Consider the following 16,523-nt stretch of genomic DNA (forward strand, 5'->3'; position numbering starts at 1 on the left):
CTAAGAAATTTGTAAGGAAAGAATCATTTTAGGCATTCTAATATTAATTTATAATACCTGAATTACATCTGAAGGGGTCAAAGATATAAAATAACTCATGAAAAAATAAAATATGACTTTAAAAAGCCTAATATGAAACAGAGACTCATCTCAAAATAACAAGTTACCATTTTTGGAGCTTATTATATTTTTTCTAATTAAAGATTTCTAATTAAACTATTTAGGAAAAGCTTTAAAGTAATTTTAATCTTAAAAGAAGATCAATAATTGATACTGACTTCAGACTAAAATGTTTTCAATAATTCAAATAGTATCTACCAAGACAAAATTGTTAACTACATGTAAATTACCCTTTATTGAGTGAATAAGAACTTGAATAACTAAACTTCTGCAATCAAAATATAGATATGTTTTTAAAAATACATAGAGTATTACACTCATGAAATAAATTGCATCAGTTTCCACATAAAGGCTGAACTCCACACAGAAATTAAAATTGATGCCAGTTTACTTCTGAGAGCTTACTATATTTGGTAAACTGCTTCCTTTTTGATAACACAGTGGTTTCAGTTTTATATAAAGACTCATTATAAGCCACAATGTTTCCTAAGAATAAAATATGCAACATTTTATTAACTCCATTTTCATCTTCTATAAACAGCCATGGATATAACTACCAGTCACTTTAAAACCAGATTTAAATTTCAAGTATTTTTCCTATGATTTACTACATATTCCTTTAGGAGTTTCCTAACCGGACTACCTGACATAGTTTACAATGCCATGATTGCTTAAAACTTGCATAAAATGATGGTAACAATTGTTATTTGGTCCTCCACGAATTTAGAAAAACAAAAACAAAACAAAATATGAGACAAAAATTGCTTTCTTTCTGCATTATCTGATCATGTCCCAACATTTCAGAGTGGGGTACCAAGGTTTTATCCTCCTCTTCTGAAAATTAAGGGGGAAAAATGCAGCTTTGGCGTATCTTGAGAAGACAAGAATTAGTAGGTGTGCAATAGATATCCTTCTAGTTGTAGGAAAGCAGAACTTAAGGAACTATCATAGACAACTGCAGAGAGGGCATTAAAAAACAAAAGAGCATGGCATTGACAGGATACCAATAAAAATCTGATGGCTTTAAAACTGTCACCATCTTTGTAAGTCGTGCTTTGCCACTTCTTAGTTTTAGAATGAACTAAGCTTATATACTCTATCTGTGCCTTGGTTTCTATATAGATAGGAACAGTAACAGAATATAACTCATTACAGATTTACTGAGAGGATTAAAACAAAGTGCTTGGCATACTGCCCTAACACAGAATAAGAAGCTCAATATTATTCTTGTACAAATCTCATTTCAATTGAGTTTTAAAAGACTTTCACAACACTACCCCTAGATATCTCACACTGAAAATTTGACCTTGGTGATCTGAAGAAATCTGTTTGAAAGAGGAGGGCCCAAAATTATTAATCAACCAACCAGTATTTATGGAGTATGTATTATGTATCTAGATCAAATAAGATGATGGCAGCCTTTCAATAACTTTTCACATTAATAAGTTAATAAAGGGAGATAAATTCATGGATAATGACATAGGGGAGACAAGAGAAATGAAAACATATATTAAACTGTTTGAGATTGCTGGTAACTGGACTATCAGTTCAAAGAGAGCTCTCTCTGTGGGGCATTTCATGATAAATGTAAGGAAGCTAACCTGGAAAGACAAAGACTTCAGATTGGGGGTTAGTGGGAAACAAAGTTGATTAGGTAGGGTTTTAAGGATTTTAAATAATAATAATAATGACAGCCAGTTTTATTCTATTACTCCAAGTAAAAACCTGTCAAGGGAGCTAGAATAAAAGCATGTGTTTGATGTAATCCTTGAACTACTGAATCATTGAGAAGTTCCCCTTCCTTTCTTTGTTCTCTTCTTCTTTCCACAGATATTTATTATATACCTACTATCTAACAGGAAGTGTGTAAGGTGCTGGGAATAACAAATCATTAAGACGAGGACTACACCTGGTTTGATGAGAAAAACTCCAGTATAGATACTCTCAGAAGAAAACTAACCAAGCTTATTTTACCAGTACTACTTTTTCTTTTAAGTGAGGAGAGTGTTTTCTCATTACAACTTAAAAGATTTTACAGTTTCAAGAGTGTATCAAATGAACATATTTATAACATTTTAGATATATATTCATTCCAAAACCATGCATTCTTAAAAACTCTAACCTGAAAGCTCCTGTCATTTAAAATATACCAAGTGAAGGAGTTCAGGAACCTGAATATAGAGTTTAGGGACCTGAAAACCATTCTAGAACTGTACACGAGCTCTCAGTTTTATTTTTTTTAAAGATTTTATTTATTTATTTGACAGAGAGAGAGCACAAGCAGGGAGAGCGGCAGGCAGAAGGAGAGGGAGAAGCAGACTCCCTGCTGAGTAGAGAGCCTGATGCAGGGTTCCATCCCAGGACCCTGGGATCATGACCTGGCAGCCGCTTTAACTGACTGAGCCACCCAGGTGCCCCGAGCTCTCAGTTTTAAAATACCCTAGCAATTTTGCCAGATGCCAGAAAACAGTAACAACAAAAAATTAATCCCAGTTGGAAAAAAGGAAAGCAAGGATAATTCAGAAATAGATTTGGGCCAGAAGAATATAACTAATCTCTAAAAGATAATCCAAAATTTGTAAGAGCATGTAACCTTGGGCAAGTTATTCAACCTTCCCACATCTCAGTTTCTTCATCTGTAAAATGGTGGTAATATATAGCACCTATCTCAAGGGGCTGTTATGAGGACTTATGAGTTAATATAGGTAAAGCACTTAGAACAGTGCAGGCCCACAGTAAATGCTTCATACGTACTATATTATTATAAAAGCATCTCTCTAATATCTGGCTAATGAACAACATGTCCTGACAAAAGTAACAATAGCTCTAAAAAAGAGAAAATGTTCAAAGGCAGCACAACAGAAAGACAAGAAGAAAGTCACAGAATTGTGTTAGTGACATAAGTGTGCTTAAGAAAAAAGAGGTAAAACAAAGGTCACAAAAATATGTTTAGTTTTAAATATATGGAAAGAGAAAAAGATATTCTATATCTAGAAAAAGAATTATATTCTATATGTAACAAAATTTAGGTAACTTCCAATCACTTTACATTACCCTAACAAAAGTTATATTGATAATAAAGAGTATACTTCATGTGATATAGAATTTGGAACCCCATCAATGATTTGTTCAGCTTGCATAAGTCACAACTGATTGGACACAGTCCCTGTGGGCATGCCATTTCATCCAGACTGGATGGTTCATTAGTCATAATTACTATAACTGTACAGCAGAGACTGCAGTTTTATCTCATCATACATCTTTGATCAAGCTGCTTCAATTTCTGCTTCATCAGCATATGAAGTTACATTATTGGAGTTTTTTATTTTCAATCGGTGATTAACACAGATTATGCTTTTTATCAAAACATGTATTTGGTCTTCACATTTAATAGTGAGAGCTCAGATCTGACCACCATTTGACCTCTGATATTTCAAAACCACCTAAACACCATGAATCATCAACTGAAACCCAGAATGTTACAGAGAAAATTAAACAAAGGGAAGAACTGACCTGTGTTAAAAGCATAAGATGATTGCACTTATCTAAATTGAGACTAACCATATTTGCAGCAGCTTCTCATTAAACATTAAATTGCACACCAGAACACATCATACATATTTATTGTTTTGCACTGTCACTTTCAAAAGACTCATACCACAATTAGTGTTTCTCTCAAACTATAAGCTACATAAAGAAATTTCCCATGAAGCTTGAAGACAAAGTAATGTAGAAGATTGTACAAGGTTAAAGAACAGATGGATAATAGATTTCACTGAACACTAAAGCATAACACACTTACTTCAGAAAGGAAAATGTTGCCAAAACATGGTTCAAATGCAAAATACTGAATGAAATTGATGTGTCAGGAATTTTTTTTCTTCTAAGTTCTATTGAAGAACAATAGGGGACTAAATGGCCTGTCTCACTATTTTTGTGCCTCGGTATTTTCATGTGCAAAGTGTCCCCACTGTAGGCTGCATGAACAATCATAATCGACAGTTACATGCAGGCATTGAGGCTGCAAAAATCCCAAAGTAATTAGTGTTGTCTGAATGCAATGACATCTGTGTTCTCATGGTTCTCAAGACATGTCAGGCCAATAAGATGTATATGAAAAAATATGACAAGCATTGCAAATGCCCTTCTGAAAGGTCTTACACTTTGGGGAAAAGCTGAAGAAATAACACATGTCATCTTTTTGTAAGCAATATATTTAATATTAAAAGACCTAAAAAGATCTTTTGAGTCGTTCATTTTCTTTTTGCAACTATAAAGTATTTATTCAGGATACTGCAATGCAGCATGAAAAAAATACTGCAAGTCTGTCTCTTTAAAACTTTCTTAACACAAATGATTCTGTGCAGTGACAATGTACATGCCCATTCCTTAAGTAACAAAACAGAGAGCACATCTTATTAACACTGCTTGATTTCTTTACATTTTAATTTTAAAATGATATCTCTCGGTACTGGACATGAAATAGTTTAAAATGTGTTGTTAAATGCTTTAGAATTATGTTTGCATTTTTCTAATAATAGAGACTGCCAAATTGATTGCATTAAAGCCTTTGTTTTAGAATACCTAATGCTTTTGCTGAGTGGTGTCTATTGCTGAGCCCTTTCTCTCTAGGCTGTAGCACTATGTTGGAGCATGCACTTGCTCCAAGAAAGACATTAGTCATCATTAACAGAAGCACTGACACCAAATCTAAGTGCCTCTCCACAATGACCAAGTGGCAATCATCTTTCTCTTAGACTGTCACTGCTGATTAGGATTTTCTTTCATGAAAATTTAATTTGACCCCCTTTCTTCAGCTTATTTTTTTTTAATTCCTAAAAAAAAACCACTGTATTCAGGAAGGATTGCAAATACAGCAAAAGAAGCTATACCCATAACATAGGCTAACAATATAAAGATTACAAGATTCCCAGTCAAATCTTTTATCTAATCCAACAGAAAAACACAGATTAAGTGAATGGTTACTAAACAACAGGGAAAAACAATGATTCTAAAAGGAATCTAGCTTTAAGAAACTATAAGCCTCAAAAGGTGAAGAATTCAAGAGATCTGAATGAAATTTTTCTAACAATTGATTACATAATCCCAAACCTTCTTTGAAACTAAGACTACAATATTTTAATAGTAGCCATGTTTCACTGCATTTCAAATTTGTATTCTCTATAGCTGAAAAAAAGAAGACAGGTATCCACAGACATGTCACTTCAAACTTAAGAAAATATTTAAGCATCCATACCCTCAGTGTGCATTAACCTGCTGATTAAAGGAAAAGAAAAAAGGAATTTTCAGTGGCACTGGACGAATGAAGATGATTCATGTGGTCACGCAGGGCACTCCACAGCTAGATGATACTACAGACCTGAACTCTGGTTCTGTACAATATCACAGTGCTAAACAAGATATCATAGCGATAAGTTATTTAAGGAAGTTTTAAAAAACATTTACTTTCCTGTTTTATTTCAATTTGTTTAAAGTTTTCCAAAAATGTAAGCATATGATAGTTTGCAAGGATCCTGGTACAACTGAAACTCCCACTTCTAGTTATAAATATTATCTTCTCTTTATATTACTTATATTTTGTAACAAAATAGAGATTGACTTAAATTTAAAATATCTCTAAATTATTTTATATCCTTTTAGAACATGTGTACTTTTAGTCAAAACCTGTTACACTTTTGTGTTTATGCGAACATAAACTGTATCTATCTTTAAATGTAAATATCCATATGAAATGCCTTTAAAACAAAAATCAGCCTCATTTCTTTTTAAATTCAGAAGCAACCATAATTCATCAAACTTTAATCATTAAATGTTCTATGCCTGACTATTTTATTGTGAAAAGTAATATAAAACAAATTTGAAGGTCAAATAGCAATTGCTTCAGGAATAATACATCACATTTATAAATGGTACAATTTTTTTTCTACTTAAAATTGGTCTACAGTTAAAACATTTAAGTGGAGATTAGGAATTAAAATGGATTTTGAGAGGCAATTTGCAACTGCTGAACTTTTATAACAGAGATACCACGATTGAGTTAGGATCTAGTCTAAAATAAAAGCAAACCTATATCATAATAACATAACTTACCTATCCTTGCATAATTATCTTTACGAGTGATTGGCTCATTTCTTTATTTTTTAACCACATAAATATGTTGTTTAAATTCTCAAAAGCTTAAAAGTAAACTCTGATCTTCAGAGTTGCGAAGACTTATCCAAATCAAAACTTCAAAGACTTAAAGTATAATTACTGACTCTTGCTAGATCCAGTACATGTTCAAGTAGAGAAGTTTAGCTCTGTAACTTCCACCCCTCAACCTAAACCTCCAAGTCACTTGTCAGTTAAAGGTTGGGCGATTTATTGACCGCCTCTGGATGCATACTGTCAGTGCGGAAGGAAATATGAGAGAGGGTTGTCGCTACTGTTCTGGAGCTCATTGATAATGACATACCTGCCTCTGTCACCCATTACCCATACTACAAACTACTTAGACCTAACTGAAAAATCAATAGCCTACTTGCACTGGTTCCTGTGGCTGCCTCCTTTGATTGTCAGCTCCTGTCTAGGGTCAGCACTTACATGAAAGGGGTTGTGACTGCCTGATGCTTTCAGGACAACCTAACGATATGAAACTCGCCAACAGAACAGTAAATTCTGTCTTCCTGCCCTCCTCATCAATTAGGCTTTGACTAGGCTTGCCTGTAGAAACCTGACCTTTTAAGTTTAGGTGAATATGGACTAGCTGAACACACCATTGCCCTCAGCACTGAGCCAGGAAATCTACTGACAGGTTAAACAAAACAGAAGGTTGTAACTGTCATAATTTGCATTGCACTTTCACGCCAACAAGGGTGTTATCAGTAGGGGCAAGCCCTGGAACACACAACTCCAGCACCCTTAAGCCACACTACTCATAAATTTTCAAGTGAAGTGAGATAAAACATAAATTCACAAATAGCAATGCATTTCTCATCGCTTAGTCTTTTAGGTTTGCACTTTGCAAACCCACAGAGTGTCCATCAACAACTCTTTCAGTGGTCACCTGCACTCCTACTGCATTAATGAGGGACTTCCAGTGAACACAACAGAGAAGTAAAAATAACTCAACTATGTCAACTGAAAAGATATTTTAGAGAGAACTTATAATAAAGCAGACAGATTGACCTATATCTCAAAATGAGAATAATTAGATCTCAATATATTGTCTCTTTCTTGCCTCACATCCCTCCCCCCAAAAATATCCACAAGCTTAGAAAATAGTAAGTTATCACATCAGTGAAGGGAGGTGTTGAAATTATTTCCTACCATGCTTCTCTGATACAGCATCTTTTACAGTTTGAGAGAAAACTAAGAACATCTGTAAAATAAAAGATGTTAACACTTCTATGCTTGTCAGATCTTCTGATGAAAACAAGTGAAAAGCATGAGAAAGTAGTATAAAACTTTACTTATTATCGTGACTTGTATTTTGAAAACCATTTCCCTGCTTGGATCTATCTTTTAACACAACATGAATATGGTAATATTATACTTGCTTAGAGCACTATAGTTTCTCTGAGGAGAAGACGGACCATTCCTTTTTTTTTTTTAATTTTTTATTTTTGGAGTTAATTGTGAACTTGAACTTTGGCTTCAAGAACTTTTACAGAATATCTAACCTTTATAAAAATGTCAGAACACTGAGAGTCCATTCAACATTTTAAGAAAAAAAATACCTGCTAATCTTATGTACACCTCCAAACACACACTATTTTTCTATATATACAATACACATGCCTGTTTCTTCTTCATGTTTTTATGATCCAACTCCTATCAAGCAATAATTAGTATACTCTTAGAATTTATTCCAAGTTGCTATTTGGTAGTCCCTCACAACCATGTCCAATCTATAATTTGTAATTTTTTTTCCTTAAGACTAAAATATGGATGGAATATAACCATTTGTAAGCTTATTCTTTTCTGTAATTTTTTTCATGTTAAAAACTTTCACATAGTAGAGCAGTACTGGAAGTCTAAATTCTTGCAGAAAGATTTCTGATTTAAAATCAACTAAAAGATATAAACAACAACTTAAATCATGCTATGGTATGAAGTTATAGATTTTTTATCTTGAAAAGGCAGAAAAAAGTTCTAATCCACCCCCCGAATTAAGAATTGAGACAATAGTGAGTAGAGATAATGACTCAATTAAGGTCACTCAGATAGTTTGTAGCCAACCGAGGACAAAAATTTCAGGGCTTTTTTTCCCCTACACTAATGCTCTTTAGACACTATCAAACTGCCTCTCTTTATCTTATCTATCTAGGTAAGCTACGTGGCAGCAGACCTTATATATTTTTAAAAATACACAGCTTTGTATCATTTGTTTTTAATTGATGCTATAATTTATAGAAAGTTTTGACTAATTTCCAGAAGAGATTAGATTTGTAGAACACTTAACCAACAAGGTACCATAGAACAAATAACTATTAGAAATAGAAGATCTAATTAAGTATGGTTGGAACCCTGTACTTACCTAATTTGATGATTAACTATGCATCTGGTAGCCTTTCAGGTCCTTTGTGTGTACCTATCTGATAGCAAAGTGAAAGGGCATGGACAGTGTCTGGTCCCAGCAAGCAAATCATTTGGAAACAGTCATAGCCATAGATCAAAGATTTTTCACTCTATCCAGGCTGATTTAAACCTACCAACCCAGGTTTTGTCTTCAGACAAAACCAGTCAGAAAATAAAAGAATGACTCTTTAGGATCCAAAGATAATAAGGGAAGATAGAAAGGGAAAATTCAGAAAAGAAACAGGCTGGCAGAACCTTGATATACATAGGCCAAGACAGCTGTTTTATATCCTAGCTTGATTTCACATGGTTACAGGAAAAGTTTCCATTCCTTAGATCATCAAATATTATTTCATTTATACTACACAGATGTCTTCTATATGTAGATTGGAACCAATGAAGAATTTTTGTTGTTGTTTAACCACTACAAGGAATCAGAAAGACCTCTCAGCACATCACTTTTACTCTAATTCACAATGTTTGAAAGAAGGAACAGGCTAGATTTTTAACATTTCCATTAAAAATAATACAAAATCCATTAAAAATTTCCTGTAATCGTAGCAAAAGAATGATGCCAAATTACCTCTACTAGTAACAATGTAGATGGAGTGCTGTAGAACCAATATATTTTAAAATAAACTAAGATGTTTAAAAAGGCTAGTTTTATAAGCCTTTTGAGGCTTATAGTTTCTTAAGGCTAGTTTTCCTAAAATATAATACAGAACTATCCATATGATATGCTTAACTGATAATTTTAAACATAGGTCCACAAAATGTCTCATATGACCTGAAAGAAATACAGAACACAAAGCCAAGTCTTATATTTTGAACTAAGTACAGCTCAGAACTAGCATAATCTACATCCCTAATCTCAATCATCTGTTACAGAAATCTCTGGCACTGATCACAAGGGAAAACAGAAATGGGAATGGGGATGGCTCTAAGATTCCAAGAAACATAGTCTACATGTGAGTCTGCAGTAGTAAGTTATTAAACAAAGGATATCATACCTTCTTTAAACCATAAAATTTAATGTCTTGAATCAAATGGAAATCAAAAGTTTTTATTTATTTAGCATCAAGTTCAATATTGACTAATACTGATTTTCCTGTCTGTCTTCTGGAATTGATATTAAAAAAACACCTAGACACAAATAATAATCCACAAATTACATAATCATTCCTTAAATAGTTAAGAGCTGGTTCTACTAAAGAATCCTCTCATTTGTTGAAGATTATAGTGAGTTATGAAAGCCAAAGTTATTTGACAGGTGAAATTTAATATTTACCTCATTTACCTCATAGTATGTTAGCAAGTTCAAATTGTTAAAAAGGAAGGAAGGAGGACAGGACAGGATCTTATTTGTTCTAACTTTTCAGAACTTGTTTAACTATATATGGAAATAAAAGGATGTAATTACCACAACTCAAAAATGTATACATTTAAAATGAGAAAAAGCTAAATGACTTATTGGTAAGACCAAATGATATATCCCAACATAAGTGAGAATACAGTAAGTTCAATGAAACACCTTCTGAGAGATGCTTGCTGAATTAACTTGGATTTTCTTAATATTTCATATCCTAGCTCAATAATACAATAGTATTTACTTTTCAGTTAGGCTAAAAGCTGCTTACTTCCATTTTCCTGAGTACAATTTCTTTGCTCTATCATTATACATCTTGGTGAGATCAAATTATGTATCGCTTAATAAGGTACTCATATATACAACTGTTATTCAGCTTGGGGGAAAACATGAACATATACTGTACTCTTCAAATTTCTCATCCTACAAAATAATGTAAGAATTAGACTTGTAAAAGATGTAAAAGTATAAACACCACCACTAATCATATATATATTACCCAAGGTTACCCAACCAAATTCAAAAGGCCCACAACACAATGCTCAAAGCATGTAAAAGATTTATTTTTTAATACACTTCGATAGGTTTACTATGCAAAATTAAAGCTATTGCCTTTACCTGACAGAACATTACCTTAAGTTCAAACTTACAAATGAGAACAATACCCTTGGGTTACCAATCAGAGAGATTACAAGTGTTTCTTTTTTTTTTTTTAAGCTATTTTGTAAGAGGAAAAACAAAAACAACTTGGTTCAGTAGCATGATTGACCATTTAAAACAGGTACTACAGTGAACTGTTCAAAGAAAACATTCAATTTCTCTAGATTGATTCCAGAATAGTAATTATTGATAGTTTAGATACAATGTCTATGATACCTCAGTTTTGGAAATCAGATAATTTCACAGAGAGCAAAAGAGAATGTGGTTTTACTTTGACTTTTAATACAATGTAGATACTATAACCCTGATAATTGTCTTTAAAAGCTTTTTTTATAATTACTTGAATAAAATTTAATCAACAATACACAAACAAATTGTGTTTGGGTTATTCACTTTTCTTTCTGTTTTTACTAGAAACGTTCTTAAATTCAGGGAATTTAATAGTTATTTCCCCATTTATATTTTGACCAAAATTATCTTTTCTTTAAAAAAAAATCAAGCATTTTTATAAATATGTTGAAAGATTAAGTATGTAAGAACCCAAAAATTTAGCAACTGCATAGATGTTTCAAAATTAGATTTTAGAGGAAGAGAATATACACACATAAACATGAGGTCCTTTGTTTTCCAGAAAGTATAAATCCTTCAGAGTTGTTTTTTTTTAATTCAATAATCTGATTAGTTTTTGAATATTTTCCTGGAAAACAAAATTATATAATCTAAAATCTGTATACTCTTTAGTAAGGATTATTGCAATACTGTATGCTGTGTCTCTAGAGAATAAAATAATGAGTATCTTTTAAGTCTCAGTGATATGATAAAGTAAAAAATGCACCGAAGTTTAACTCAGTTAACACATTTCTAAGTAAAGATCAGCAAAAAATAAAACAGTTTAAGGATTCTGTATTCTCTGGAAATGTAAACAGGATTATATCTGTCAGATGTACAGAAGCTCTGACTTCAGCCATTAGTTTGGTTTTGCTCCTGAGAAACACAACATGAACTACTGAATCATTTCTTTTCAAATCCATACATTCCCTGAAGCAGTTCAAGCTTCATCAGCAGTGCAGGAATGTTTTAAAATGACAGGCAAAGAGCATTAGTTCTCTTTTTTCTCTCATACTGTTTTCCTATAAATGGAAGACAGGGTTCTTTTCTCAAAGCACTTAAGCTGAGGCTGTTTAAGTCAACTGCTGTAGGAAAATACGACTGAATTTTCTATTCAAGAAAGTATCACAACTGGATTGTTTATTTCAAGAAAAACTTTGAGAAAATCAAGTATTGTATTACTATCTTAGAATAACATATTATAAAATTAGCATTCTATTAATTGCCCATTATTCTTCAGTTATATTTTCAATGTAAGTATTTTGCCAACACATTACCTTATTTTAGCACCAAATAATACCCAATTTTGCTTCTAATTTTAAGTATAAAAAGGCCCTCACATTTAGACCAATTTTATTTTGAAAATCTTATTTGTATAAATAGTTAAATTTTATTTCCAAGTTTCTGTACTCATAGGCATTTCATTCCAAGAGGAAATTCAATTAATAATTAAGTTTATTTGCTCATGATCAATTAAAAAGAGGACGCAATGTATAATCTGGCTATTCTTCTGAAGCTTAAACATTCACATTTTTCAAGAACTAGCACACTAATTGCTATAACTTGACTCAATTTTACTTTAAGGAAACAGGAAATTTTAAGGCTAAAGTTTCAACATACACATTTTAGTTTCTAGTAACTAAAAACACCCCCACCTTAGTATTATCATGCACATTCTCATAAAACGCTTCTAAAGTAATGATGGTGAAGGTAAAGACTAGAGAAGTCTGAAGGTTATGGACGACACGAAATCCAAAACAAAAAAATTCAAATCACACCCTGAATATCCTCCTCCTCTTTTTAGGAATGTCTGTAGCTAGCCCAACATCACAGGTCTGGGCAGAAGCATGCTGATGTTGGCATTGCCTAAACCAAACAAACAAGATGTTTAACAGTCAAATAAAATGTCCTGCAGCCTCCCTAATGAATTTGTCAAGGACCATCAGATTTCTCTCCCCCTCTTTTGCCTCATTAACTCAAGTATGATGAGACGGATTATAACAAGAGAATACAGATCAATCGGTCTGAAGACTTGAAGTGGCTTTTAGCCTCTAGAGTTTCTTTCTCTCACTTGGTCTCCTTTAATAGAATACGGTATCTCCTGCAGAAGGGGCTGCCACTTCGTTTTAATACACCATCAAGGAGCTGCTGATGGACTTCTATACTAACATACATAAAAGCAGAGGTGACAGGGGCTCTTCAATTACAGCCTCCTCCGATACCGTTTCCCCCTTCAATTATTCAACCAGAGGAAGAGCGGATCCGCAAACACACAGCTGAAGCAGCTCTTAGAGCAGAGGCAGCCAGAGAGAGTTGGGGTGGGGGAGGGGGGAGAGGAAGGGAACTAGCAAGAGCGAGCATTATTTGCTGGAAGTGTTTAAGTTTATTGCTCGAATGATGTTTCTAATTAGTACCATGGCAATAAATTAAAGTCGCCTTTGTTTAACTGATTTATTATTTACTACAGCATCTACCTCAGACAAGGTAAATTGGTAATGAATTGTTTTTAAATCAAAACATTTGTAACATTTTATCATCCCTCAGCCTCTGTACGTAAAAGTGGAGAAACCCAGAGACAAGGGTGCCACGAAACTTAGCTGAGGCCGCCAGAGCCGGAAAAAGAGGAGTGGGGTATCAGGGAGTGGTGGCGCGAAGATCCGAGTGGCCTGGGCCGCCCCACCCGAGGAGGGCGGGCGCTGGGCGCCTACCCATGGACCTGGGGGTGGCGACGCCGCACTGGAGCCGAGAAGATGGACAACTGTCGTCACCCCCGGGACTTTTTGCAAACACTCCCAGGAGCGTCGCGGACCGGGCAGGTCCACGCACAAGGCCTCCCCTGCTCGCGGACGATGTGAGGAAGAAGCGGCCACCTCGAGGGTCTGGGAGGGAAAGCTCTGCACCCTCTGTCCCCGACACAAGTCTCCGCCCAGTAACTGCCCTCGGGAGAAGCTGCAACGGATCCTCTCATGGCTGGTCGCACAACTCTGCAGCAAAGTGCCCCTCCTGCCCCGTAATATTTCCCAGAGTGCCAGTGTGACCCCGAGAGCATTAGCCAGGTTACCCACAGAGTCTGGGCTTCGCACTTGCGCGAACCCCGAAGATGCCGCGGCTCTGCTCTATCCTTCCACCGCCAAGCATTCCGAGATGCAAGCTGCGCCCCCAGCAAGGCTGGAGCCTGAAGCCGCCCCAAGTCTCTGCCACTACGGAAGAAGTTGACTATAAAGCTCGGAACCCCAGAGTTTGGTGTACGCTTACTTCCGACTGTTCTTCCCCACTCCTGGCTACTAAAGACAAATCCTACACAAAATCCGACTTGATTTTTAAAAAGCCAACCAGTTCTTTAGAAAGGGACTTATGGCAAAGAGAGCGAGGGGGTGACAAGGCACCAGTCGTCCGCTCCACACATCTAAGGAAGAACCAAGAAGTCCAAGTATCTGACATCAAGTACATGGAGAGAAATAAAATTTCCTTATGCAACTGAATTCAAGTTCACCTGGTCCAGCTTTTAAGAGGGCATCTCAAGCCCTCCCAAGGGGTTTTGCAAAAGCCGCATGTACACCAGTTTTGCAAAAAGAAGTCTTTGCCGAAATGGCTTCAGAGATTTTCATTTCTTATGTCACTATCGGAAAATATAATGCCCAAAATCTAACTAAAAATAATTCCATCTACTTGATTTGTCTTAAAAAGACTCAGCATCTAGACACCTGAGGTTCAAACATAAACCCTCAATACTAAGCAAATCAAAAACACTGTTACAGTTTCTTCCATCCAAAAGTAGGGAAAGGCTACAAGGGGTACAGCTTGAACATATAATACATACACTAAAAGCACATGCATGAGTTTTCACTGAAATGCCAAGGGAGGAGTGAAGCCATCTGTGTAATCAATAACAGGATAGTTATAGATTTTTGCAGCAGTGAAGTCTTTTAAAAGCAACAGTCAATTATGAAAATAAAATCATTTTACAAGTGAAACTCTGTACTGCCTCAGAGTATATTCAAAACTAGATTTACAACATTTAACATTTTAAGAAAACTTTAACTTAGGTTCACTTTTACTTCCCTTAATTTTTTATTGTTTAAAACAATTTTCGTGGCTTATGTTAATTTAAAAGTATATCCAACAATATTCAACCATATATAAATTTGCACTCTTTCTCACAACTTAAACATATTTTCTAATAACTAGTTTTTTTAAACAATAAATAGCATAAAATATATCTGAATCTTAATTATGACGGAATTATCAAACAAGGTGCTTGCACTATTTTTACCCTGCCCCATTTTTCAACAGCATATGGAAATTACTGAAAAGAGATTTATGGTCATAAACCTTCACCCCATATCTACTCGGCACACAAACCCCAACTGGTGCACACATACAGCAATTGCTCTGGCTCTTGGCAACAATGGGAGAGAAGGGGAAGAGAAGGGAGGAAGAGTTTGCCAGAGGAGAAAATCTAGAAAAACGTAGGTTCTTTCCCAGATTCCCCTTCCTCCTTCTATTTGCCTTCAAGCAAAAGTAATTTTGTCAGAGTTTGCACCTTCTGCACAATGTTGATAGGAAAAAAAAAGTGAACCTTTCTCAACCACTGCTACTCTCTCGCGTTATTCCAGCCATCTCCAGAAGTCCCTTCTATATAGACTCTCTTTTTCTTCCTTGCAACTGATAAGAGGAGAGGATAAAGAAGGGGCTGTAAAATGTGTGTGAGCATTTGACTTCTACTATCTCCTCCTATTTTCTTACTTCTCGCTTTACCCCCTTTCTTTATCAAGTGCAGCGGTGGCTGCTACTGTCTGCCAAGCATGCCTGTCTTCTCTCTCGGATTGGCTAAAGCACTGACAGCTCGGATAGCGATTGTAGGAACTGAAGCTCCGCCCCCCTCATGATGGCCCTGGACCATTCATAAACTAAATAACTCCAGGAAACAGCAAGGCAGAGAGAGAGAGAGAGAGAGAGAGAGAGAGAGATTGAGAGAGAAGAGAGAGGGGGAGAGAGAGAGAGAGAGGAAGAGAGAGAAAAGGAGGGAGGTGGGAGGGAGAAAAAGAGGGAGGGAAAGAGAAAAGGAGAGAGACGACGTTGGAGGGGAGGAGGGAGAGACGACTCAGAAAGTGGAATCTGCACAAGCAACCTAAAGGGGGAGGAGAAGAAAAACCCCTGAATCCTTATAACTAAACCCCAGATGCAACGCAGGCAACGACTTCGTCACACTAAAATAGATTTTGTGAGGGCCAAAATTATAAATTACGAAGCAGAAATGAATATCAAACAACTTCCAGCGGTTTGCACCTAGAGAAAGACAAGAAGAACCCACTGCAAACAAACAAACCCAGTCCAAACAACGCCTCCAGTAGGAAAAGAGGAAAACCGCTACAACACGACCCCCTGAGAAGAGACCAGACCATCACGCTGAGAGTGCCGGGCGGCGTCTGCAAACCTCCAAGTGTGCCGCGGACTGAGCTGCACTTCACTGCTCTCTGGACCTTAATTACGTCCTTCACCTTCCATTTGGGGGAGGGTGAGGAAAAAGGCACTTACCTACGCTGAGTGAAGAAGTCCTACCAGCGTGGGAGAGAAGTTTAAGAATGAAACACTGAATGTTTCGCTTTTATTTTTAAATTTATTTTGGCACTTAAAAGACCTCATTTCCAGATTTCTGGGCAATCTCGGCTGCAGACATCTAAGCCTA

At 35.5% G+C, this 16,523-nt stretch overlaps 1 protein-coding gene across 4 annotated transcripts in view; it reads right to left on the minus strand.

The window, feature by feature from the left end:
* Positions 1 to 16,523, minus strand: part of LRBA (LPS responsive beige-like anchor protein) — a 764,390-nt gene that overhangs the window by 264,408 nt on the left and 483,459 nt on the right. The window lies entirely within an intron of this gene.

This window comes from Halichoerus grypus, chromosome 3 (assembly GCF_964656455.1).
Source record: "Halichoerus grypus chromosome 3, mHalGry1.hap1.1, whole genome shotgun sequence".
NCBI classification, from domain to species: domain Eukaryota; kingdom Metazoa; phylum Chordata; class Mammalia; order Carnivora; family Phocidae; genus Halichoerus; species Halichoerus grypus.